At 42.9% G+C, this 25,439-nt stretch overlaps 1 long non-coding RNA gene across 3 annotated transcripts in view; it reads right to left on the reverse strand.

Annotated features, from left to right (window-relative positions):
* Nucleotides 1-2,278: 2,278 nt before the first annotated feature.
* Nucleotides 2,279-25,439, reverse strand: part of LOC137217834 (uncharacterized) — a 214,795-nt gene continuing 191,634 nt past the window's right edge. For 2 of the 3 annotated variants that reach the window (XR_010940286.1, XR_010940284.1), the window contains 2 exons: nucleotides 7,887-7,931; nucleotides 2,279-4,262 (listed from right to left, as the gene is read on the reverse strand). This is a non-coding gene — a long non-coding RNA (uncharacterized lncRNA). Of the gene's footprint in view, nucleotides 4,266-7,886; nucleotides 7,932-25,439 lie in introns of all 3 variants that reach the window. The other variant, XR_010940285.1, reaches the window with a different exon arrangement.

Raw genomic sequence — 25,439 nt, forward strand, 5'->3', positions numbered from 1 at the left:
TATTGAACATCTTTTCATGTGCCTATTGGCCATTTTTATGCCTTCTTTGAAGAAATGTTTATTTAGGTCTTCTGCCAATTTTTTGATTGGGTTGTTTGTTTTTCTGTTATTGAGTTGTATGAGCTGTTTGTATATTTTGGAAATTAAGCCCTTGTCAGTCACACCATTTGCAAATATCTTCTCCCAGTCCATATGTTGTTTTGTTGATGGTTTCCTTTGCTGTGCAAAAGCTGATAAGTTTAAGTAGGTCCCAGTTGTTTATTTTTGCTTTTATTTCCATTGCCTTGGGAAACTGACCTAAGAAAACACTGCTCCAATTGATGTCAGAGAATGTTTTGCCTATGTTCTCTTCTAGGAGTTTTATAGTGTCATGTCTTATATTTAAGTAGAGAGAGAATTTCCTATTGCCAATAATAAAAAGAAAATATTTATTTGAAAAACCCAAACAGAAATCCGCTAAGAAAAACTATTTCAGGATTGGAAAGTCATTAACCGTATACACGTGAACATGACATATGATCCAGGTCTTACTGAGGCATGAACCGATGGAGGTCAGAGTCCTGACACGGCTTTATGTATCTGCAACCCCCTCCACTGCTCTCTCATCCTGGCAGACCACGCTCCCCACAAACCACAACAGGGAACGTCAGCTTCTGTCACTGCTCGGTCCTCTTATGACTGTAAGTTCTCGGCTGGACTTCCTAATGTTGCTGCTGAGGGCCTCAAATTTCCCCTAACTGTTTTCCCTGTCTGGGCACTCTTACCCCTCTGTGACCCACTCCTATCCTTCAGCACAGTTCACTTTCCTCATGCTGACTTATTATCACGCACTTCCTCTAGGTGCGCTGGGTGTTATGCAGAAGAAACACTCTCTATAGGTCACTTGGAGCAGCACAAAATTCCTGACAGTCCCTTTCCGAAATAAAATATATATGCAAATAAGTCTGCACATACACATTTCAGCAACTGCTGTTTTCCCAAAGCGTATCCTCTGATTCCTCAATTTCTTCCCCCTCGAGGGAGTCAGTAAAAGTGGGAGGCTGAAGAAGAGGTATTTCTTTGCTGCTAAACTTCATCACAAATTTACTTCTTTCTTGCTCTTTTATAGGAAAGGCTAACTAGAATCGCTAATCATCATGTTAACATTTGCATCAAAGGAAGAGTTTAAAGTAATAAGCAATAAAAACATAAATGAACATTTTATTTCTAAGTGAGTTTCCCCATTGAGTTTTCTGAATTGTTCATTTCCAGAGTCAAATGCCACCCTGTGTTTCACAGTCTTACAATGAGAAACGGCAGATAGGAAAAGGATTGGCACACGCTGTAAATGACTAACATACATTATAAGACTATGCTGAAGATTTAAAGTTAATAGTAGAGGTTTCCAAGTGGTTTTATGTTCAGTATGCAAACCCTAGTTCTATAATTTGAGAGTAAGTAACTACTCATTCTGAACGGTGTTTTACAGAGTCCATCTCAAATATAATTCCACCGAAATTTGCTGTATTTAAATTGCCTTAACACTGTGAATTGTGTTCACTTGAGGAAAGCACGTGAGGAGTTTAAAGTATAATGATTTTCTAAAAATACCAATGATTTGCACATTCTTTTCTATCTCAAAGCAATTGGATTTATTACATATTTTTATCCCCTTGTCAGGCATGGAGAAAGTGGTTAGCAAGAACTCTCAAGTCCTATTGTGCTTTTAAAATAAAACGATCAGACCAAAATCTAAATTTATAATTTGGACGACACTGCGTGTGTCCTCAGTGAGACAATGACACGCATTCTTCCTATAAGCCGAGGATCACTTGATATTCTCTGCCTTTGCTCATCAGCTTGCATTTCAGCTTTTTAGCAAATGCAACTGTGGCAAACATCCTTAGAGAACAGAATCCATTCCGCAAGCCTGAGTATGTTCATTACCTGTCCATCACTATTACAGCAGCTCCGCACCTGGCCATTTGATCAACAGCACAAAGTCTCGCTCACGTATCCCATCACAAATCTTGTTAAATCGTTTCTAAAGGTGACCACACACAATGGAAGAGAAAAGAGAAGGATACACGTATTTCCCAGTAAATAGTCTGAATTGTACTCCTGTAAAAATACAAAAACACCTTTGTCTTTTTTTTTTTTACATCTTTACTGGAGTATAATTGCTTTACAATGGTGTGTTAGTTTCTGCTTTATAACAAAGTAAATCAGTTATACATATACATATGTTCCCATATCTCTTCCCTCTTGCGTCTCCCTCCCACCCTCCCTATCTCACCCCTCTAGGTGGTCACAAAGCACTGAGCTGATATCCCTGTGCTATGCGGCTGCTTCCCACTAGCTATCTATTTTACGTTTGGTAGTGTATATATGTCCATGCCACTCCCTCGCTTTGTCACAGCTTACCCTTCCCCCTCCCCATATCCTCAAGTCCATTCTCTAGTAGGTCTGCGTCTTTATTCCTGCCTTACCCCTAGGTTCTTCATGACATTTTCTTTTTCTTAGATTCCATATATATGTGTTAGCATACGGTATTTGTCTTTCTCTTTCTGACTTACTTCACTCTGTATGACAGACTCTAGGGCCATCCATCTCACTACAAATAACTCAATTTCGTTTCTTTTTATGGCTGAGTAATATTCCATTGTATATATGTGCCACATCTTCTTTATCCATTCATCTGTCAATGGACACTTAGGTTGCTTCCATGTCCTGGCTATTGTAAATAGAGCTGCAGTGAACACTGTGGTACATGACTCTTTTTGAATTATGGTTTTCTCAGGGTATATGCCCAGTAGTGGGATTGCTGGGTCACCTTTGTCTTTAAATGCTGAGGAAGCTCCGTAGGTTCTTTACGCAGCATGGCTCACAAAAACGTATAACGGAAGCACCACTGTTAACTGAATCTAAAAGGTGAATCAACATAGCTTAGCCATTTGTGAAAAGATAATGTTCCGGTAGAGTCTTTTCCTATAAATTTGGGGGTTTCTTTAGATTCTATAAAAGAGGGATAATAATAACTCTTTCACAGTATGCAAAATATTTAATTACAAATATGATGTGGCCTCTAACCCACGAGAAGGGGCAGTGACAACTCATTCTGGCCGTGGACCACAGCAAGCCACACCAAGGGGCATCAACCAGCCTTGCCTGGCTCACAGGGCTGGGGGGATTAGGAGAGTAAAAAGCAGTGCCCTGGGCTTCCCTGGTGGCACGGTGGTTGAGAGTCCGCCTGCCGATGCAGGGGACACAGGTTCGTGCCCCGGTCCGGGAAGATCCCACATGCCGCGGAGCGGCTGGGCCCGTGAGCCGTGGCCGCTGAGCCTGCGCATCCGGAGCCTGTGCTCCGCAGCGGGAGGGGCCACAACAGTGAGAGGCCCGCGTACTGGAAAAAAAAAAAAAAAAAAAAGCAGTGCCCTTAGCAGAGTCAGGCATACAGGATACGCCCAGAAAATGTCAGCATTTTCCAAATCAGGTCTGCTGCACAGCAGTGCTTTAATAAAACTGTATACATAGTTCTGGAGCGCTTCCTGTAAATATTAAACATACTACATATCAAATAGTGACACACAATTATCTGTAAAAATGGGTGTGAAAACCTCAGTGACTGATTCTTCATTCACGATCCAAAGGTAGGAATGGATAGAAAGTTCCACTCGAGGCACCAACCATAGTCAGAGAGGCAGGGAGAAGCAGAAAAATCGATAGTCGTGAAGGCTTCCAGAGCCACAGGTCACTCACAACAAACAGGGAAAGTGGGCGGAGAACTTAGCTTCCACAACTATAAGGTCCATCTTTAAACACTAAGGAGTTAGCAGAACAGAACTGGATAAAATTTAACAAATGTAACTTGCTCACATTCAACGTGGCTTTACACTAAGAAGAAATTCTTGGGAGAATGGAAATATCCAATTCATTAAATGATTCTTCATCGAGTATCTCCCCAAACCAAATCGTCCTGATATGCTGAAATTCCACTTGATTTTCAGGGATTTAGAGTGAATGTTTTCAGGAACACACGTATCTGTTATACAGAGCACATGTCCACAGTCTCATTTTCCAAAAGGAAATGTCAGGACCTGTGGCTGTCCCAGTTGCTATGGAGACAAGAAAGCTCTTAGATGAAGTTCAGAGTCCAGAGCTCGGGGGATGCACAGCCAGCAGCTGCAGGAGTTAGAACCTTGCTGCCGTGTGGATTCTGCAGACCAGAGACCGCAAAGAAGGCATGGAGAGGAGGGCAGGGTGGAGACAGGACTCTTTGTTTTCTACTGAAAATAGAGGGAAAGAAAAACAAGCAATGGGGGGATGGTTGATCTGAATGCAATTACAGTACTGAACGAATCCACCATTGCCCACAGTATTTTAGACGATATCAACCGACTAGGAAATTAATTCTAGCATGACTTTAGTCAAAGAACATGATGCGATGAATTCACACAATCTGAATAATTGCCGCTATCAGCTGAAATAACAGCAGGAAGATGAGGAAATAGGTCAGCTATTCTAGGAGATAAATGTGTATTCCTCCACGTCTTCTGCATAACTTGTAAAAACAGGCAGTAGCATTTTTCTAATTGTTTTGAAGCCTTTCTTCCGAGGTTATGTATCTGAAATTCGAGGGCTGACTGAGGATAGTCCCCCATGACCAACTACTTCCCACAGCAAAAGGACTGACACTTCAGAGCTTTCTTCTCTCCATGATTATTTAACATTCTAGAGAACAGATGCATGGGTAGAAGTGGACCCTTTAAAAGAGCTTATGATGATGGCAGACTTTCTGCCGACACTAAGAGAAATTTTGAAAAATCAACTGTAAAATGATTTATTAAGTCACTCTCTAGTTATTTAGTATTTGGCACTGAGAGTCCAGGATCGAAACCACAGAGTGTGTACCAGAAAGCTTTGTTTTGTTGTTGGTTAGTTTGGGGTTTTGTCTTTTGCCTAGAGAAATGATGAACTGATGGGGAGACATGTTGTCATATGCGTTAGGCATTTTTTTCAAATCTTCGTTTGAGGAAATCAAAGCCAAACAAATGCCCTTCCAAGTGTGAGGTCATAGTTGAATGAGTATTGGTTGGCTAATGGCCTAGGCATTAAGTCATTCCTGGGAACCATACTGCTTCAGGGCCCTGTTTGCGGGTAGAAAGCACGGTACAGCATGGCCCCTACAATTCATCCTGTCTCAAGTTAGATAAGGAGTCTACACATGCAAAGCAGTGACATCCTGATGATACGGCCCTACCTCAGTACCTTCCCCTCTAGTTAATGCTGAATTATGTACTTTGGTCTCTTTATACTTTCTCCTAGTTACTAAGCACCCCTAATCTCCTAGCACTAAAATAGACGTTAGGAAAGAGGGAATAAAAAATAAACCATGGGGCTTCCCTGGTGGCACAGTGGTTGAGAATCTGCCTGCTAATGCAGGGGACACGGGTTCGAGCCCTGGTCTGGGAAGATCCCACATGCCGCGGAGCAACTAGGCCCGTGAGCCACAACTACTGAGCCTGCGCATCCAGAGCCTGTGTTCCACAACAAGAGAGGCCACGATAGTGAGAGGCCCGCGCACCACGATGAAGAGTGGCCCCCGCTTGCCACAGCTAGAGAAAGCCCTCGCACAGAAACGAAGACCCAACCCAGCCATAAATACATAAATTAAGAAAAAAAAAAGAGTAAATCCTATTTAAAAAATAAAAAATAAACCAGTTCCCTTGTCTCAGAGAGCCAAGAATAAAATTGGGTTTGTGTTGGTAAAATGGGCATTTGCGAAGAAATTCCCTTTCCTGATTCTAGCAGTGGAAATGCCTTGGAATCACAGAATATTAGAACTGAGAAAAGATCTCAGAGGCCAAAAGCACCAAACCTTCTTGTTGCATAGATGACAGAATTCAAAGTCAGGGAATGTAAATAATTTTCTCTACTACTGCTGTTGTCTAAACAGCAATGCAAGCTGCCTTCGTATAGTAGAAGAAAGACCTGCTTTTCACGTGCTCGAAAGCTAACTGCCTATTCATGATGAAAGGGTATTCCATCAGCAACCTCCCCCTGTCCTGCTTTGGAGCAAGAGTTCTGCTCCTCAGGACTTAGTAAAAGTTGAACATAGAAGGGGGAACCTAAATAAAGTTCCTCACAGTTATTAGTAAGCAAACACCTGTTGAAAAGACTGACGACTAGTTCACGTGAATTAGAAATAACGGACAATTACAGTTATTTATGGCCTCCTACTTCATGTTCACACTACTAATTAATTACACTAATTAATTTACACTAATTAAAAACTTGTTTCCAATATAATTCTTAACTTAATGGCTTCACTGCAACACTTTGGTTAAACTAAATCAAGAATTTTCATCACTCACCCAGGAGGACAATGTATATTGCATTCCAGTCATATGCTCTTATTATACTACTACTTTCCATTTATTGAGAAAGCATCCTAGGCAATGTATTGTGTGAGTAGCTCTATTTACTTTATTTCTCACTCTTACTGCTATTCTAAAAGGTAAGAATTATTATCTCCATTTTTTAGATGCATGATTTTATCTTCAGAGGGATTAAGCAATTGAGCTGAGATCACAGTGTGAGGGCACAGTCAAACCCAGTGCCCTCGAGCTCCAAAGCCAGATTCTCAACTATGCATCACAGCTTCCATAACTTGTCAGTTCTTCCCCAATCCGAGAAAATTAATTGTTCACTTATTTTTAAAAGATTACCCATGTCATCAGAATGGAAAGATAATTAGATTATACTGCACATTCTACAAACGTCAATGAATAATTAAGACTTTCTAAGACAGCTAGAAATTGGAAGCTGACCTCCTGTACAGCCTGAAAATAGTTCCAGGTTATCTCGTTGAAAAGGAAAATTGGCAGTTGATCGTCACGGAACGTCTGGAGTAATTTCAAATCAGCCACACAGAGGAATAAGAAACAAAAGCCTCTGTAAATAGGCAAATATTAAGTATATTCCAGGGCAAGACTCAGACTATGAAATTACCAGAACACAAAGGCAGAACAAACACTGAGACCTTTCCCTCAGCCAGACTGAACAACGATTTTCAAAAGAGATAGCCAGAGCTATGATGTGACATTTTGACATCAACTCAAGAGGGTCCCTCCTTTCAAACACCAGATGTTCTCTTTATTTCATCTTCTGTTCAACCTTGATTTTTTATTCCTGGGAAGACTGCATAGTCAGCTTCAAACCCATCCCCTTTGGGTTCTGCCTAATTCCTTCAGCAGAAAACACATCAAAAAATACTATCGCTGATGAACAACATAATCAACATGTGCACACTGACAGATGAATGAATGCACGCAGGGTCACACAGCTATGAGGTCACAGGGCAGGATGGGAACTGGGATGTGCTACATTTAACACTTACCCAGTCATCTCCCTTTTAAATTATCATGGACAAAACCAAATAGCTATTATACCCCTTCATCCACATTCTTCTCCCTGGGTGGGGCTGGGCTGGGAAGACACCACAGATTTAGCAGGCGTCAGCAAACCATGGCCCATGGGCCAAATCTGGCCCACCACCTGTTTTTGTAAATAAAGTTTTATTGGAACACAGCCACAGTCACTCGTTCACATACCACAGATGCGGCTGCCTTCAGAGTTGAGTCGTTGTGACAGAGACTATATGGCCCACAAACTGAAAATATGTACTACCTGGCCTTTTACAGAAAAAAAAAGTGCCAATCCCTTGTTAGGACATGGAAAGAAAAGACCTTGGTCCAAAAAAGTTCAAATGTGAATCACCAGAAATCTAAGTTCATAAACACAGAGATGAAAACAAGAGAGAGCAGTGCTGGGAAAATGGCAGGAGTTTTCTACCACCCTCCCCAGAAGGAACACCAATTTTGACCACCACCCACAGAGGACAGTACCTTTGTGGAAGTCCAGGAGTCCAGCAGAGAAGTTCCAGCACAGCCCTGGAGAGAAAAAAATCTGAGGTTAGACACAATGAAGAGGGTGAGAGGAACAGTTTGATTTTCCCACATCATCCCCTCCCCAAGGCAGCACAGCTCAGTGCCCAGGAGAGAAACCTCAGCATGATTTCTCCTGGGGCAGAGAGAGACTGCGAATGAGCACCTGGCCTCCCCTGGTGTGCAGGACACTGCCAGAGAGACCCAGCTCTTTCCTGCCCCATCTAGAAAACTGAGAGGAGTTGCATGACTTGGGGGAGGGGAGGGGTGGAGAGGACAACAGCCACAGGCTCTCAGAGGATGACACAGGGACGCAGATCCTACGAACTGCTTCACGGACTCCATCAGGAAGCTGATCCCCGCAGCTGGCCCCTGGGCACCCCTAACACTCTGTACACCTCACCCACACACCCTCACACCGTGGCTAGCTTCCACACGAGCGCGAGCCGGCCTGAGTCTGCGGGATTGGGAAAAAGCACGTGACCGTGAGCATTCAGCACTACCCTAGGAGAAGACAAGGGAGGCTGTCAGCACTCAGTCTGGCTTCACGGGATCAAGAGAAGACATACAGCCTCAAGAATCCCGCCCCCAAGAGGGAACAGGAAGTGTGAGCAGCTGTATCCACAGAAAAGGTCTGAGAAAGCCCCAGAAGCCCTAGCAGGGCTGACAGAAGGTACTCCTCTTCCAAAGCCAATCAGTGAAGAGTGGAGGAGGTGACTGCTCCTTCAGAAATGAAGACAGCAACGCAGGACTTCAAGGAACAAGAAGGATCAGGGAACCACGACCACCAAAGAACACAGTAATTTTCCCGAAACCAACTCCAAGGAAATGGAGATCTGTGATTTGCCCAATAAGGAATTCAAAATAGTTGTTTTAAGGAAGCTTGGGGAACTACAAGAAAACACAGAAAGACAATTCTACAAAACCAGGAAAACAACATACACACAGAACAAGAAATTCAACACAGGGGTAGAAATCATAAGAAAGAACCAAACAGAAATTCTGGGGCTGAAAAATACAATGAATGAAATGAAAAATGCAAATGGACAACTCGCTCATGCAGAAGCATTTGAACACCAAGAAGGAAAAGCCTGTATTTTGAAGGCACTGCCTTTCACGGGAAGGCAGCTTTCCACATCCACTAATTGGGTTTACATTGGCATAGCTACTCTCTGGAAACAGAGACAATAATCATGTGAAATAGAGCAATGAGGAGTGGAAATACCAACCACATTCCTGACTAACGTTTGTGGTACAACTGTTCCCTTGGGTACAAAGCGAAATGGCTTGCATCCACAACCAATTCACACACATATATTTGTAATATACCTGTATTTGTACGTGCATGTGTGTCTATGCTTAAAATATTTGTTTCAACTACTCTTGTACGTATATATACATTCCAATAAAGACAAGATCATTTGCATATGGAATGAATTTGGAAAGAATATGGTTTAGTTATGCCATTACTAAATACCTGTTGATTCGTTCAACCAGTACATCCAACAAATACTGCATGTCAGGCATGATTACAAGGTCCATGAATGCCCTGGGGGGAAGAAACAGACAAAAGTGTCTCCTTTTTTTTTTTTTTTTTTTTTTTTTATTAGTTTACGTCCTAGTAGGGATGGAGGAGAAACTGACAACAAGCCAGATTATATTATCTACTGCTGTGGAACACAAGCTTAGTGGCTTAAAATAACACATATTTATAACCTCACGTTCGTGTGGGCCAGGAGTCGGAGCATGGCTTAACTGCATCCTCTGATTCAGGGAGTCCCACAGGGCTGTGATTTCATCTGAGAGCCTCATCTGAAGGCTCAGCTGGGGAAGAACGTGCTCACGTGGTTGTCGGTAGAACTGAACTGCCTGAGGATTCTTGGATCTAGTGTCTTGGTTACTTGCTGCTATTGACAGAAGGTCCCCTTTAGCTCCTTGTCACGTGGGTCTCTGCAACAGGGCAGCTTGCTTTATCAAAGTCAGCAAGGGAAGATCTTCTAACAAGACAGAGTCACCATCTCTTGTAAGCTGACCATAGACGCGACACCCCGTCACGTGTGCTGAATGTTCTTCTAGAACTGAGTCATAGCCTACACTGAAAAGGATGGGAGCACACAAGGCTATGCCTCTCAGGAGGCAGGGACCATGAGGAGCCATCGTTTTGTTAACATCTTTATGGAATGCAATTGCTTTACAGTGGTGCGTTAGCTTCTGCTGTGTAACAGAGTGAATCAGCTACACGTACACATATATCCCCATACCTCTTCCCTCTTGCGTCTCCCTCCCTCCCTCCCTATCCCACCCCTCTAGGTGGTCACAAAGCACTGAGCTGATCTCCCTGTGCTATGCGGCTGCTTCCCACTAGCTATCTATTCTACATTTGATAGTGTTTATAAGTCCATGCTACTCTCTCATTGTGTTCACGCAGCCAACCCCAGTCCTCTCCCGGCGCTCTGACCGAAGCCCGAGCCTCCGCTCCCAGCCCCGCCCGCCCCGGAGGGGGAGCAGACAAGCCTCTCGGGCTGGTGAGTGCCGGTCAGCACCGATCCTCTGTGCGGGAATCTCCCCGCTTTGCCCTCCGCACCCCTGTTGCTGCGCTCTCCTCCGTGGCTCTGAAACTCCCCTCTTCCGCCACCCACAGTCTCCACCCGCGAAGGGGCTTCCTAGTGTGTGGAAACCTTTCCTCCTTCACGGCTCCCTCCCACCGGTGCAGGTTACATCCCTATTCTTTTGTCTCTGTTTTTTCTTTTTTCTTTTACCCTACCAGGTACGTGGGGAGTTTCTTGCGTTTTGGGAGGTCTGAGGTCTTCTGCCGGTGTTCAGTAGGTGTTCTGTAGGAGTTGTTCCACATGTAGATGTATTTCTGATGTATTTGTGGGGAGGAAGGTGATATCCACGTCTTACTCTTCTGCCATCTTGAAGGTCTCCAACACATGAACCTTTTTTTTTTTTTTTTTTTTTTGTGGCTGCATTGGGTCTTTGTTGCTGTGCGCAGGCTTTCTCTAGTTGTGGCGAGCAGGGGCTACTCTTTGTTGCAGTGCGTGGGCTTCTCACTGCGGTGGCTTCTCTCATTGTGGAGCACGGGCTCTAGGCACACGGGCTTCAGTAGTTGCGGCACACGGGCTCAGTAGTTGCGGCTTGCGGGCTCTAGAGCGCAGGCTCAGTAGTTGCGGCGCACAGGCTTAGTTGCTCCACAGCATGCGGGATCGTCCCGGACCAGGGCTCGAACCCGTGTCCCCTGCATTAGCAGGAGGATTCTAATCCACTGTGCCACCAGGGAAGTCCCCAGGAGCCATCTTTAAAGCCGGCTTACCACAGTGGGGGAGAACACATAGGGCCTGGTGGGCCACTGGGAGGAAATGGATTTTACTAGGATGTAGAAATTGATGTTACATCAATGTATGAGATGCAGCTCGGGATCCATTGAGTTGTGATGTATACTGACCAAGTGTCTACTTCACCACCACCCACCTTGTTCCCATGAGACCTCACAACTTCCCTGTCTGGTAGACAAGGACTGTGGTATTAATTTTTCAGCATCCTGCGCACAACCTGTCCTGATGCCACAGGCTCTTTCCCAGTCACTCATAATCTCTCCCTGTGTCATTCCTTCCTGTATATTTTCTCCCCACCTATCTCTTTCCTGCTGAGAACCACCTCTTGCATTAATCATGGCCCTCTCTTCCTCTTTTGGCCAACAGTATCACTACCAGACTATCAACACCATTAAATTATTTAACCTCTTGATAAGTGAATCTTTCATCCAATTCAGAATAGGGGACACAGCTACAACTAAATTAAATTGCAAGGTTATCCTCTGACGTTTGATGCATGTGTTGAGAATATCTGTAGTGGAACAGCAGTGTCCATGAATACTATTTAACCGTTAGCTACACTTGGTCAAATCACTGTTTTGCTATGGGCCGTGCCAGGTCTTTACAGAGTCCCAGACACTCTCTCTCTACCTCGCTTCTCTTTTCTCACCCCCTTTATACTGAAGTTCATGCCTTTCTCTATTACTTGTCACTTGATCTCCCCCAGAAAGCTGGGTCCTTTGGCTAATAATTGTCACTGTTACCATAAGTTTTCTCTATGAATTGATGCTTTTTCCATCCAATCTGTCTTTCAAAAGCCCTGCCAGAGATCCCTTGCTGCCTGACCTCCATATCCAGACAGTTTCTTCTTTGCTGGCATGTGAATAAACTAATAATTGCAAACTTATGGAAAAGTGCTCCATTTCTGTGCGGAGATCATATGAGAGTGATCAAGGATAACATCACAACAGTACAAATTTTACAATACGGCTAGCTCGGAAAGGAGCATCTTTAAATATTTAAACAAATGAGAGGTGACACCTTAGTTTCCTGAAGTACTTTCAAGCCATTTGACCCTATTGACCATAAGGCAACATTTTTTGAAGCAGAAGCAGAGAGTTGCTATGATGTACTTTCTTTCACAGGAGTTTTGTTGTCGATATTTTTGGGGGGAAAAACATGCTCTCAGAAATTGCTAAAAACACCTTCCCAATACTTCTTCCTCTCCTCGTGATCAAAACAGGTATGACAAAGTCTACACTTGCCAGAAAAAAGGACAATATTTTCCCTCAGGTTTTGAAACCCCTTGAAAACCTCTGTAACCTGCTGCTTTGTTTTTAAAGTAATAAAAGCTAAATTGGGGCTTAGAGAAAAATGAAGCATTCAACACAACTGAAGGAATTCCATAGCAATGCTGCACAGATTTTCCAAATGCTCAACTGTTTCCCCTGGTGTAAATATAGCCTTTATCACAAAATTGAACAAACATTTTTCTAAATTTGTCTCTCAGGAGCAAGCCTTCTCTGAACATCATGGAACATTTTATCCTCCAAAGATAGGCTGAAAGCTCTAAATTACTCACTATAGGGCTTAACCAAAGCAGCTCATCGTTAGTTAATTGAAGATAATATGGCCTTGTTCCCTGATGCAGATATATTAAAACTGCTGGTTATTTCTGTAGTTAATCTCTTCTGCAAAAAAACCCTCAGTCATAAAATTTTTGTTCTTATGGTAAGAAATGAGATAGCATGAAATAAATATTCGATTTGGAGCTAAGAGGATGCAGAATACTAAAGAGGAGAGGACTATATTTCTGAAAAACTTGCAAAATGTCAACTCTCCCAAATGGTATGCAACCCAGTCATCTCAAAGAAAACTATTTCCATTAGGGCCGTGGCTAGGGTGAGACAAGTGCTTAGGGTGCAAAATTTCAAGGGGTGCCCCACTTGCCTCACCCTAGTCCTGGGCCCAGTTGGACATCTGAGCTATACTCCCTGAAATTGCCTCTTACCTAATTTTGAATCAGCCATTTAACTGCTCCCTTGTTCTTGGACTGCTATACTCCTATTTATTTTGCTCCTTGGATCTTTTATTCAATCCATTACAACTACAACACAGACAGTGGGTTCCTATAGATAATGGACTGCCTGGGGGCACAAACAACGACCCTGAAGCTGTGGCTACTGTTGTAAAGGGTTTACACTCCAGTAGGGAAGAGAGCACGCAGATTTCTTCTTCCTAAGGAAAGCCTTGCTTGGACCATCCTCCGCCCTTCAGACCTGGGTCCTAACTCCTCATGACCTACATTGCCAGATGACAGCACATCCCCTGCTGTTCACTTTCCAGCCCATGACAAGCACTCTTCTTCACGTGTAACTTGAATGAAAGCCCTGTGAAACCATGTGAGATCTCCTAACTCACTGCAAACCCAGAACTTTAAGCATCCTTGAATGTCACTGACCTGAGGCTCTCCAGGTAATTGAACACCCCTTCTTTCTCGAGCATTCCTCCTTTGTCATGATGGCTTTGCCTCCAATATTTCTGATCCCTCTCCAGCTACTTCAATAGCATCTCTTTTTTTTTAACCTAAATGTTGACACTGTTTATAATCAAAACTGCCTTCTCTTGCTGCTGTGTGTAACCTCCCTGATCAATACCAGCACTTGCAAGAGTCTGCTTCCTATGCATACACCGCTGACCACAATCTGTATCCACCGCCAAACCCTTTCCACTGGGAACCATGTCTTTTTATCTCTTCGGATACATTTATTAAATTACTAAGTTCCTAGGAATCCTAAGTGCCTAGATGAACCAGATGACCTCAGGCTGCAACCTAGTGGAGGATGCTGACCAGCTTGGGAAGAGGAACAACACAACATGTGTTAGAGTTAAAGCGTAAATCTGGTGCTCTAGGGCGATGCTGCTCAGACTTCAGCGCGTAACCGAAACACCTGGGCATCTTGTTAAAATGAAGATTCTGATTCGGAAAGACTGGGCTCTTTACAGGGTCTGAAGAGTCTGCATCTCTACCAGCCCCTCAGGTGGTGATGCTGCTGTTGGTCTACGGAGCACACGTCGCAGAGCCGAGTTCTGGGAGGCTTCACAGACCCTAACTTCGTCCGTGAAGTCAAGGAAGTGATGCTACGTCTTGAGGACAGGCTGAATTTGCCAGGGGACCACATGGGAAAAGACAGTCTGGGAGGAGGAAAGAGCAGGGTGAAAAGGGCAGACATGTGAGAACATGGCGATGTGGGAAAACTCTGCTTGGAGCCCACGGCAGTGGAGGCGGGAGAGCCGTGTGGGTGGAGTGGGCTGTGGAGGAGGTGGACCTAGAGGGAATTAGAAACCAGGTGATGCACGTCCTCGATGGGGAGACACGCAGAATGAGAGGATGGGCACAAGTGGAGAGAGGACCACTGCACATCAACCAACGACACTCATCTGTCCTGAGCACCCTGAGGGTCACAGGCCATCTGTCTCCAGTGTCTAGGTCCCTCCCCACAGGCAGTGCTTGGCCATGCCTGGTTCCCCAAGTGGCCCCTGAAAGCATGGCTACTGCGTCTGGGGCTCCTTTTTGTCCCTGGGTGAAGTTTTCTTAAACCTCCAACTTGCTCACGACAATTATTCCAGTGATTAAAGATTAGTGTGATATGTTCCCAAATAGTGGGGATTGAAAACAAATCACCAAAACATCATACAAACTCACCCCAAACAAGTAACCTCTGCTAGTGAGTGAGTGAGTGAGTGAATGAATGAATAGCACAAGAAGATGCTTTGGGCAGGAATTCGGTACAGAAGAGTCAGTACTGTTTAAAGCAGTGCTCTCTAAAAGAAATATAATGCGAGGAACATATGCAATTTTAAGTTTCCTAGTAACCACGTTTAAAAGCCAAAAGAAACATGTGAAATGTATTTTAATAATACATTTTATTGAACCCAACATATCCAACATATTATCATTTGAACATGTAATCGATATAAGAGATTACTGGCAGGTAGTTTACACTGCTTTTTCACGAGGTCTTGGAAATCCTCACGTGTATTTCGCACTTAGGTCACATCTCAATTCAGACTCGTGCTTTTCCAAGCGCTCAGAAGCCCCGTATCGCTGGTGGCTAGACAGTACGGGTTTCAAGGGTGCACAGTCAACTCCTCCACCTGCATCTATTCCTCATTCACTCACTGTGCAGGCTTGGTCAGGTGACTTCACCCACATGCCTCATCTGACATGGAAACAGCTGGCCTAGATCCACGTTCCCCAAATGGTAAAGCTCAGAGCCGAAGACACGGTGCTTCAGACAAAGGCATGAGCGCTCCACCAGGCAGGGCTCTGGGGCCGGGGCTGGGAAGGGGTGCGCAAACGCTGAAGTCACCGCAGCCATCATCCTGGATGTTCCAGTCTCCAAGGAGCCTCCCACCCTCTAAAAGGAGGGGAAGCAAGACGCTTCAAGATTGCTGAGGCCACTCGGACTCAGCACTTGGCTGCAACTTGTGGGGCAGTTTTTGGTCTGGGGTTTTTTGTTTTATGGTTTTTAGGGTTTGGGGTTTTTTATGATTCCACAAATGGAAGCAAAAATAAAGCAATAGCTTGTGCATTATTCACCTGATTGGAACAGGCACGTTTACGGCGCTCAGATGGTACAGAAACAAGTCTATAAACCCGGAGCCTGCCTCTGCACTATTTAAAGCGAATTGAGCAACAATGATGTCTTTAAGCACCGTGAAATACAGGGGTGACACACCCAAAACTGCGTTACACTCAGGTCAGCTCCTCCACTTTACAGAATGACAGAGAAGAGTCCGCGCTTCCTTTCTTCTCTTTTTCAAAAGATCAGTGAAATTTACTCAACGGCTCAGTTTCTTAAGGAAATTCCGTTGTTACTTGTTTTGCTTGTTTTTAATGTTCCTTTTTAAGGTTGAGCAAATCTGTGAGCAAGTTGGCGGCCAGGGCTCCATGTTCAGTTGTGGGACAGGGCGCCTCGCAGCCAGCTGGTACTCAATGTGTGCTTATTATGTACAAGAGACAGCACTGCAGTCCTCACCACGGTCTCTCCAAATACACTGACCACACGTGGCCAATACTTACACAGTGCCCCTGAGAAGAGGGGGAATGCACTGCGGTGTTCTCTACCATCACCAGGTATGGAGAAGGCAGCTAGACAAGGTTCCAGAGGAAGCTCATAGCCGGCCCATGTCCATGCCCACCACCTGGAAGGCAAGGAGACAAAAGGCAGCCTCTGTATCTTTCTCCCCCAGCCCTGGGCCTTCACCGCAGCACTTTTTGTCTGCCTTAACAAATGTCTTCCTTGTCAATTTATTTTATTTTACTTTAAAATCTTTTTATACATATATATATACAATTTTACATAATGCCCAAATGTGATTATCTCACACGTATTAGTTCACGGTTTAAGCAGCCTTCTGTGTGTGTGTGTGTGTGTGTGTGTGTGTGTATGCCACTTTGCTTGTCTTCTGTCTGCCACCCACACCATTCGTCTTTACCACCCACTCTGCTGCCACTGTCCTCCATGGTAACCCATGTGAAGAATCTGCAGTATATCTCTCCACATTCTTCTACATACTTAATCAGACACGTGCACACAGAATTTTGTCCTTGTTTTATAAAATTGGAACATTATATACACCTTTCTGCTTCTTGCTTTTCCCCCTCAAAAATGTCTCGCAGAACTTCCTGTACGCCCGCTGATATATTCAAATTCACCCTTTTGAGCAGCTGCATGACATGACACGCCGTGTTGTCAATATATTCTAATTTAGTCTAACTTCCCTGTTGAAGGGCATTTTCTTTGTTTCTGGGCTCTTGTCAGCTTGAACAAGGGTCACTATATATCCTGAAACACCGGTCCTTACTTACTGAGCTTTAATTCTAGAGATGAAGCTCCAAGCTGGGACGGTAGGGTCAGAGAGTATATATGCTGAACATTTTAGTAGCGATCAACATATTAACATCAAAAGGGCTATAAACATTCATCTTATCACTAGCAGCATATGAAAGCGCCCATCGTTCCACATACCTTCGGTATGTGTTCTTGCCTTAACATTTTACAGCATTTCTGTACCTGAAGTAAATGTCAGGTGAGCGATATGCACCCACAGGATGTCCCCTTTGCGGGACACCAGGAAGTCCTGCTCTAAGTGAGGGCAGGAGGAACGATGCTAGAAGACCCTCAGCAGACCTAGTTTTGGATTCACACTCTTCACCCTGATCTGAGAACTTGAGTGAGGTCCTCTATTCTCACTGAACCTCTTTCTGCATTTGTTAAAAGGACACAACTACACATATACATATACATATGCATTTTAATATTAAAGGGTTGACAAGATTATGTGCATTTATCAGGCTAAGATCAAACTGAAGCCAAGAATCAAGAAAGGAGAACAGAATGTTAAAGCCGTTTTTTTCCCTGAGGGCATCTGGTCAACCTGGTGAATTTTAGTTTTTGTTTTTAATTTCTCATAGGGTGTAGGAGATAGAAGACAAAACCCAGGGCTCGCCCAGGGTGGGAAATCTAATAGAGGACATTTCTACTCAAATCTGGGATATCTGAAATGCTACACCTTCAGTGTAAGTTTTAAGCAAAATAGACTCTTCACCATAAAAGGACTACAAGGACACTTTCCTGGATCCTGAGAAAAGCAGCAAAGGAATAAATACTGAGAAGCTGTAATAAAAACTAGCACTCATATGGATTTGCAAGCCAAGTATACATATCATGTGGAAAGTCAAAAAAGCGTTAAGCTGGGCTTCCCTGGTGGCGCAGTGGTTGGGGGTCCGCCTGCCGATGCGGGGGACACGGGTTCGTGCCCCGGTCTGGGAAGATCCCACATGCCGTGGAGCGGCTGGGCCCGTGAGCCATGGCTGCTGAGCCTGTGCGTCCAGAGCCTGTGCTCCGTGACAGGAGAGGCCACAACAGTGAGAGGCCCGCGTACCGCAAAAAAAAAAAAAAAAAAAAAAAAAAGTTAAGCTATCAATTTAGCTCAAAACAGAACCTCTAAAACTATCTATGGTGAAGTGCTGGACTGTTTTGTTTCATTTTCCATTTGTAAAATGCAATAAAAATGAACTGCACAAAAAATGATATGGAAAAAAGGACAAACACAGCACACTGATGCTATCTATAGCAATGTCAAGTTACCATAAAAATTTCCAAATGTCACTCTCATTTTCCATACTTATTGTACCAAAGGTTACAAGATTTTGTGGAATGAGCGCTGGTCCCAAGAATCCAGCAGAAGAAGTACAGTTCCTCTCTGTGGAACACACTCTCCTCTTAAGCCTTAGGGAATTCTCACAATAATTTTCCAAGGATAAAGCACATTTCACAAGTAAGAGAAAATCACCAAACACACAAGATAACTAGGCATCGTGAGGGGAGAATTAACGAGACAGAAAACCAGATTTGCAAAACCTTCAGATACTGCCATTATCACACAACAAATCCAAAACAAACTTGCTGATTATGTTTAAAAGAATGAAATATAAAGAGACTACTATAAAAGTGACCTAACAGACTTGAAAAGAACCACCCAGGAATGGAAAGTAAAATAATACAGAGAAAGACAAATATCATATGATATCGCTTATATGTGGAATCTAAAAAAAATGGTATAAATGAACTCTTTTACAAAACAGAAATAGAGTAACAGATGTAAAAAACAAACTTATGGTTACTGGCGGAAAAGGGGAGTGGGGATAAACTGGGAGATTGGGATTGACATATACACACTACTACATATAAAATAGATACCTAATAAGAACCTATTGTATAGCACAGGGAAGTCTACTCAATATGGGAAAAGAATCTAAAAGAGTGGATATATGTATATGTATAACTGATTCACTTTGCTGTACACCTGAAACTAACACAACATTGTAAATCAACTATACTCCAATAAAAATTAATTTTAAAAAAAGAAAATTAAAATTCCATAAATGAGTGTAGCAGCAGACTAAACATGGCTTAAGAGACAATTAGGTAACAGAAGCACAGGGCAGATATTACCCAGAATGCAGCACAGTAAAACAAAGTGATACAAAAGATGAAAGAGAAGTTTAGAAACACAGAGAGCAGAGGTGATATAAAATGGTTTCTCAGGGTCTCAGAAGAAAAGAAAGCAAACAGGGCAGAGGAAATAATAATTTTTTTTAAAAAAGTTCTTTTTCCAGAATGGGTAAAAAACATCAATCTACAAATTCAAGATTTCCTAGAAATTCTAAGGAAAATTCATAAATAAAAATGAACACCTTAAAAAGTCATAGCAAAATGTGAGAACATCAAAGAAAATCTTCAAAAAGAGAAGAAAAAAGAAAGACGGCCTAGAAGGAGTGACAGGCTGACAGCTGATACTCAACAAGAAAGACAGAAGCTGGGGAAAAAGGGACTGAATCCTGCTGTCAGCCGCAGGAACGCAGGGAAGCAGAGGCTCCTCCAAGTGAGCCTGGAGGCTCTGCAGGCCAACACTTTGACTGTAGCCTGTGAGAGGCTCTGAGCTGGAGGACCCGGCTGAGATGTACCCACATTCCTACGGAAATGGTGAAAGGATAAATGCGTAATAATGACAAAAACGAGATGATACGTGATAATAAATGTTTGTTGTTTTGAACTGCTAAGCTTGGGGGTAATGTGTTACACAGCAATAGGCCACTAATACAGTTAGCATTCATCTTTTCTACCTGCCAGCAAAGAGAGGCACTACTCAGCAATTCAAAAGTGAAGATACAACACAGGCTGGGGGCAGAAGAGGCAGGGATGATCCACCATCTGGCCAACTGTCCGTGGAGAAGGGATAATGTACCATGATGTACTAGTTTGCCAAAGCTGCCATAACAGAGCACCACAGACTGGAAGCTGAAACAACAGAAACCTGTTGATTCCCAGTTATGGAGGCTGGGGGCGGTTCCTCCTGAGGTCTGTGAGGGAAGGGCTGTTCCAGGGCATCCTCTCTGGCTTGCAGATGACCGTGTTTTCTCTACGACTCCTCACTCGGTCTTCCTTCTGTGTGTGTCTGTCTCTTTGTGCAAATTTCTCCTTTTCACAAGGATACCAGTCATACTGGATTGGGACCCAACAAATAACTTCATTTTAACTTGATTCCCTCGCAAAGACCCAATCTCCATAAAGGGTCACATTCTGAGAGACGTGAGGTTTAGAACCTCAACATATGAATTTGAGGGGGACACGATTAAAGCCATAACACACAGAGAGGGACGTTTAGACACAGACTGCATACTATTCAGACACAGACTCAGTGTTTGAAATCAAAAGTTCATTCCAGGCCAAAATAATTCCTGCATATTTTTTTACTCGGTTCAAATGGAGGCTATAACTGTAACATTCGTCTTGCCTATCATTTATGCAGCTGTGGGGTCTGGTATGGTCTGGAGGGGTTTTTTGTTATGGTTTTGTTCTTTTGTTATCAGTTTTAAGAAAACATAATAAGAGCCAAAGCACTAAAAACATGTCCACTTGGTATTAGATGAAGCCAGTTGAACCTGGCACTGGCTAAGTTCAATCACAGCACTGTTTACGGATGAACTTTTTAGTTCATCCACATAAGTCACAACTAAGCTAATTAAAATCCCAAATGGAAGTGGTAACTCGGTTGTCCTGTAGCCCAGCTCTCCACCGAATCTATCCATAATGAAACATGAAGAGAGTAAAATTATCCTAGGGGTCACAGCCTAGGAGACACTTCCAAAACTCATAAACAATCCTCACTTGCATGCCCACAGCAGCTGACGCAATAGCAGAAATGAAGCAAATGAAGCCAGGGGCTAGGCAAGATGTCCCTGCTGAGCGCGGCCTACACGGTGAATTAAGACTTCATCTCCCTGGAGGGTGGGTGGCAGCTGTCTGCAGGAACACAGGAATGAAGCTCATATCCCAGAAACAGCTCCAGTTTCTTTCAACACGGGAACTACATTTGCTCTAATGCTGTTCAGGTGTGTGCCTGTGTGGGCCTCATTCCACCTAGCCCTGATTCCCCTCAATAAGAACGAAGCCTCTTAAACCAAAGACTTTGGGTTAAGGCTGCCCCTGAGGACAACTGGTAAGCCAGGAACAAGCCGGGTGACGCAGTGCATGTCTCTGCTGCTGAAGGGAAGGATCACATCAAGATGTTCCCATTTCCACTGGGATGGACTTTCTGGAACAAAGCACAACAGTGCAATCACCGCAGCAGAAAACTGCACGGGAAGGACGAAAGCAAACAGATGGAAACCAATTCGTGAAGCAGCACAGACAGCACTCTAAGTTCACTGAAGAACAATAAAAACCGCAACACTGCCAGAAGGCTGTGAAAGATCCATATTCTGGGAGAGAAAAAAAAAAAAAACAATAGAAGAAGAATAGCGTTATTTCAGGCAAAGAATATTCAAAGTGGGATATATGTCACAATGATGAAACCTATGCTTCAATCAAAGGTTCTTAGCTAAAGCCTGCCAAATTCCAGTGGACGGCCAGTAAAACAAACTATGAGAGAGACCGACAGACAGACAGTCCAGAGACAAAGACAGGGGGTGCCATGGCTGGCAAAAAACATTGCTCCTCAGAGGAACTGCCTGAGGCTTTGTTCTGTTTAACTGTGGGCTACGCTTTCTTCGTTCTCATTTGACGGCTTTCAAAGAGAGCTGGTGTTACAAAACATCCAGGCTGGGCCCCTGAAAAAGAAATTACCAGCATGCTTGCAAACTCTGCCTCACCAGAGGAAATTCTTAGGTTCACCAGGGCTTCGCACAAAGAGGCGTCGTCTCTATGGAGTCATTAACAAGATTCATAACGAAAGTGAGACAATGAGAAAAAGGCACACAGCTAACCTTCTCTAAGCCAAGATGGACACAGTTATAACTGATAAAGAAGTATTTTTAAATAAGGTTACTCTAAATTTTCCTTTTGTCCTTAAAACCTGTTTCATGGGCCACAAATTTCAAAAATGCTTCCCTCACTGCAGGGAGAATCAGTTTTATTTAAATACCCATACACATCCGAAATACAAACAAGAGAAACTTGATAGAAATTAACTTAAATAACCTACATATTTAGCAGATGTGAATTATAGATCTTAAACACATATAACGCACACTTGCAAGCAGTAGTTCTTAATGTTTACTATGATCCTAACGCAAGTGAAAGGAATAATAAATTAACCTGTCTGCAACAGGCATGTTGGTGGACTTCTTAAACCTGATGGACACGCAAGCCAGCCTCTCATGATGACGCCCACTGAAAAGGATTTATGGAGAACTTGGTTTATGCCAAGCCATGGCCCAACCACTGGGGCCACAGTAAGAAATAAAATAGTCAAGCTATGCCCTCCTGGCATCCACATTCTAGCAGTGGAAGATAGATAACAGACAAAGTAAATAAAATACATCATATTGTAGATGTTGGTTATTGGTTTCCTATGGCTGCTGTGACAAATTACAACAAATTTAGTGATTTAAAACAACATAAATGTTAATATGTAGTTCTGGAAGTCCAAAGTTCAAAATATTTCCTCGGAGTTGGACATATGAAGTCTAATGGGATACTTAGTATTTCAGTGAGAAGTGATCAGCTGTATTCCAACACCTCCATTTGCTTCCTGCTTTCTTGTTGAAGAAGAATAACGACATGTGTGATTAAGACTGTCTAGAGCTTCTCCAGACACCCATCATCTAGAGAGCTTTGTTCTCTGGTTCATTGGCCCTGAAGGTCTTAATTCTTTGAGATCACACTGCACTACAGTCCGACTTTAATTTCTCCAAGGATTGCTGGCATTCTTAACTGTATTTTTGTGTTTCTTTGTGGCCTCTACTAGAATTATGAAACTTCCTTAAGCTCTGAAATGCTAATGAAAAATATTAGCCACATGGAGGGCTGGAGTGACAGCTTAACACTCTTCAGTGTAATGGTCAAACCATGATGCTGCAAAGCCACTGCCTAGCTGCTACGTCACTGTGTTTCTCCCTCAATGGCAGTTCGTAAGCGCTTTCAAGGGCAGACTCTCATCTGCTAGTAATGATCTCAAGAATACTGGTTGGAATCTGTAGCCTGTTGAGCTACGACAGATATCTTTTTCAGGACCAGCTGGACAGAATCTGTGGGTATCTTGCTATCACACGTGCACCAATATAAACTCCATTAACAGAATTCTATAAAGGCTGCCCTTTTTTTGTAGGAACTTGTGTTAATGCTTATGTACTTTTTCTCGGCTCTGAGCACTCCGCCCTGTGTCTGAGTGTGTGCTACTGTATTAAAGAAATGCAAGAGATTTTCAGGCTCCTTTTCCTGGAGAGGTCCTTGCTCAGTGGGAACTAAGAATGGATATTCCCATGTAGACACAAGCCCTCGACAGGCATAAGCGTGGAAGCTATGTCATGTCCCGGGTAATGTCATTAAATAATCCCAACTGACTACAGTTGCTCTTCCCACTTTCAGGTGGTCACAGCGGATTCTCAATTCAGGGGAGGGGAAAGAGTTATTGGAACAGAGTGTACATCAGGGAATAAGAGATGAGGGTTTAGTGGAATAGGAGATGTAGCCTTGGGTATTAATGAGGTGACAGGACAGAATTAAACCGAATGGAGTTGTCTGTCCACTAAAGATTGACTAGAAAAACTTCCTACTAGAGGGAAGTATACTATAACCATCCTCCTGGACTTCTGAGTTGGGGGAAATCACTTATGTATGAAATGACAGTCAAAATGTGGATTAACTGCATGGTGTGAGAATCCCAAAACAAAAGAAAATTCATCAGTCACAGCAGAAGCAGATGCAAAATCATTCTACGAAGTTCCTCCAGAACCTGACCTGGAATACTAAGGGAAAAAACTACCCCTACTGAAGACGAACTCATAATAAATTTAAAGGTCCACAATGAAAGCGTCCACTATGAAAGAGATCATTTGTACCCTAAAAACTGAGATTATTTCTTAAAGATTAAGTTCCTTTTATTACGTCTAATACAGATTTTAAAAAAACGAATAGAAACTACAACAACCAAAAAAAATAGGACACTACGTGAAAAGAACAAGATTATTTGAAAATGAGACAAGTCAATTTCTAGAAATGAGAAAATATAGTCAATGACAATCTACTAATGGAAAGAAGGTTGTCAGACAACCTTTCTGAAATAGATAAAAATTATATTGTGTTTGGAACTGGGGCCCTTCTTCATTTTGCTATATTATATACCTAAAATAATAACTTACTTCACCTCTACCATGTTCTAGTACCAAGATGGGACAACCTGAATAGCTGGGAAACCAAACAGCAGAGTTGACTCTTCTTGCAACTGTCACTGAAGTATAATTTCTCTGTGTTTTTTTCCAGGACTTCTTTTATATTCTGTGACATGGGATACTACATCCAAAGTTACAGAAACATCAAGTTCACCCCCTTGGAGTATCTTTCAGAACCAGAGAGGAGATGAAGAAATCTAACTCCTGGGGCTCCTGCAGCTTTTAGGGACTCAGGTATGTTCATTTGTACAGATAGCAGCCCTGACTCTCTTTCTTGTGAGATAATATAAATGTAAAAGCTTGTTAAGTGAAGTGCACTGAACAAACTTCCTATCTATTCTGAGTAGAATTCATATTTCTCTTACAATATAGAAATTAAAATTGAGCTCGTGGTACAATTTTCTGTTGTGTACGCCCTCCATACACAACAATTTACAAATATCCCTCAATTTACAAATATCTACATAGGATATTTGTAAATTGAGAAATGAGATATCTTGGATGACTCGCCAAAACAACATCAAAGCTAAACAGCTGCACGTACAGTAATAAAATTAAAAATACTTCTTGAACACTAAGGCATATACCCTGAGAATTAGAACTTAATGAGCAATAAATATTTTGGTAAGCCACTAATAACTGAGTAGCATTTTATCTAAGCAAGAGTAAGTATTAACTAGATATATGAAACTTTCTACATTCTAAAAATAGTACTTCCGAATCTTAAGCTACGATTCTCCCCTATTCAGCTAAAATGTAACTCAACTTTCTGAAAATATACCCTAGATACTGGGAGTTTAGAAATGGTCTCTTACCCCTATTATACCTTCACCCTGTTTAATTTCAGGTTAGCATAGGGAGTTACAGAGAGGATGACTTGTGGTTCAGAAGATGTTATTGCTGCTAAATTTACATGTATGAATGTAAATATGTGCTAGAAGGAACCTCCTGATGGGA

This window comes from Pseudorca crassidens, chromosome Y (genome assembly GCF_039906515.1).
Source record: "Pseudorca crassidens isolate mPseCra1 chromosome Y, mPseCra1.hap1, whole genome shotgun sequence".
In the NCBI taxonomy this organism is placed as follows: domain Eukaryota; kingdom Metazoa; phylum Chordata; class Mammalia; order Artiodactyla; family Delphinidae; genus Pseudorca; species Pseudorca crassidens.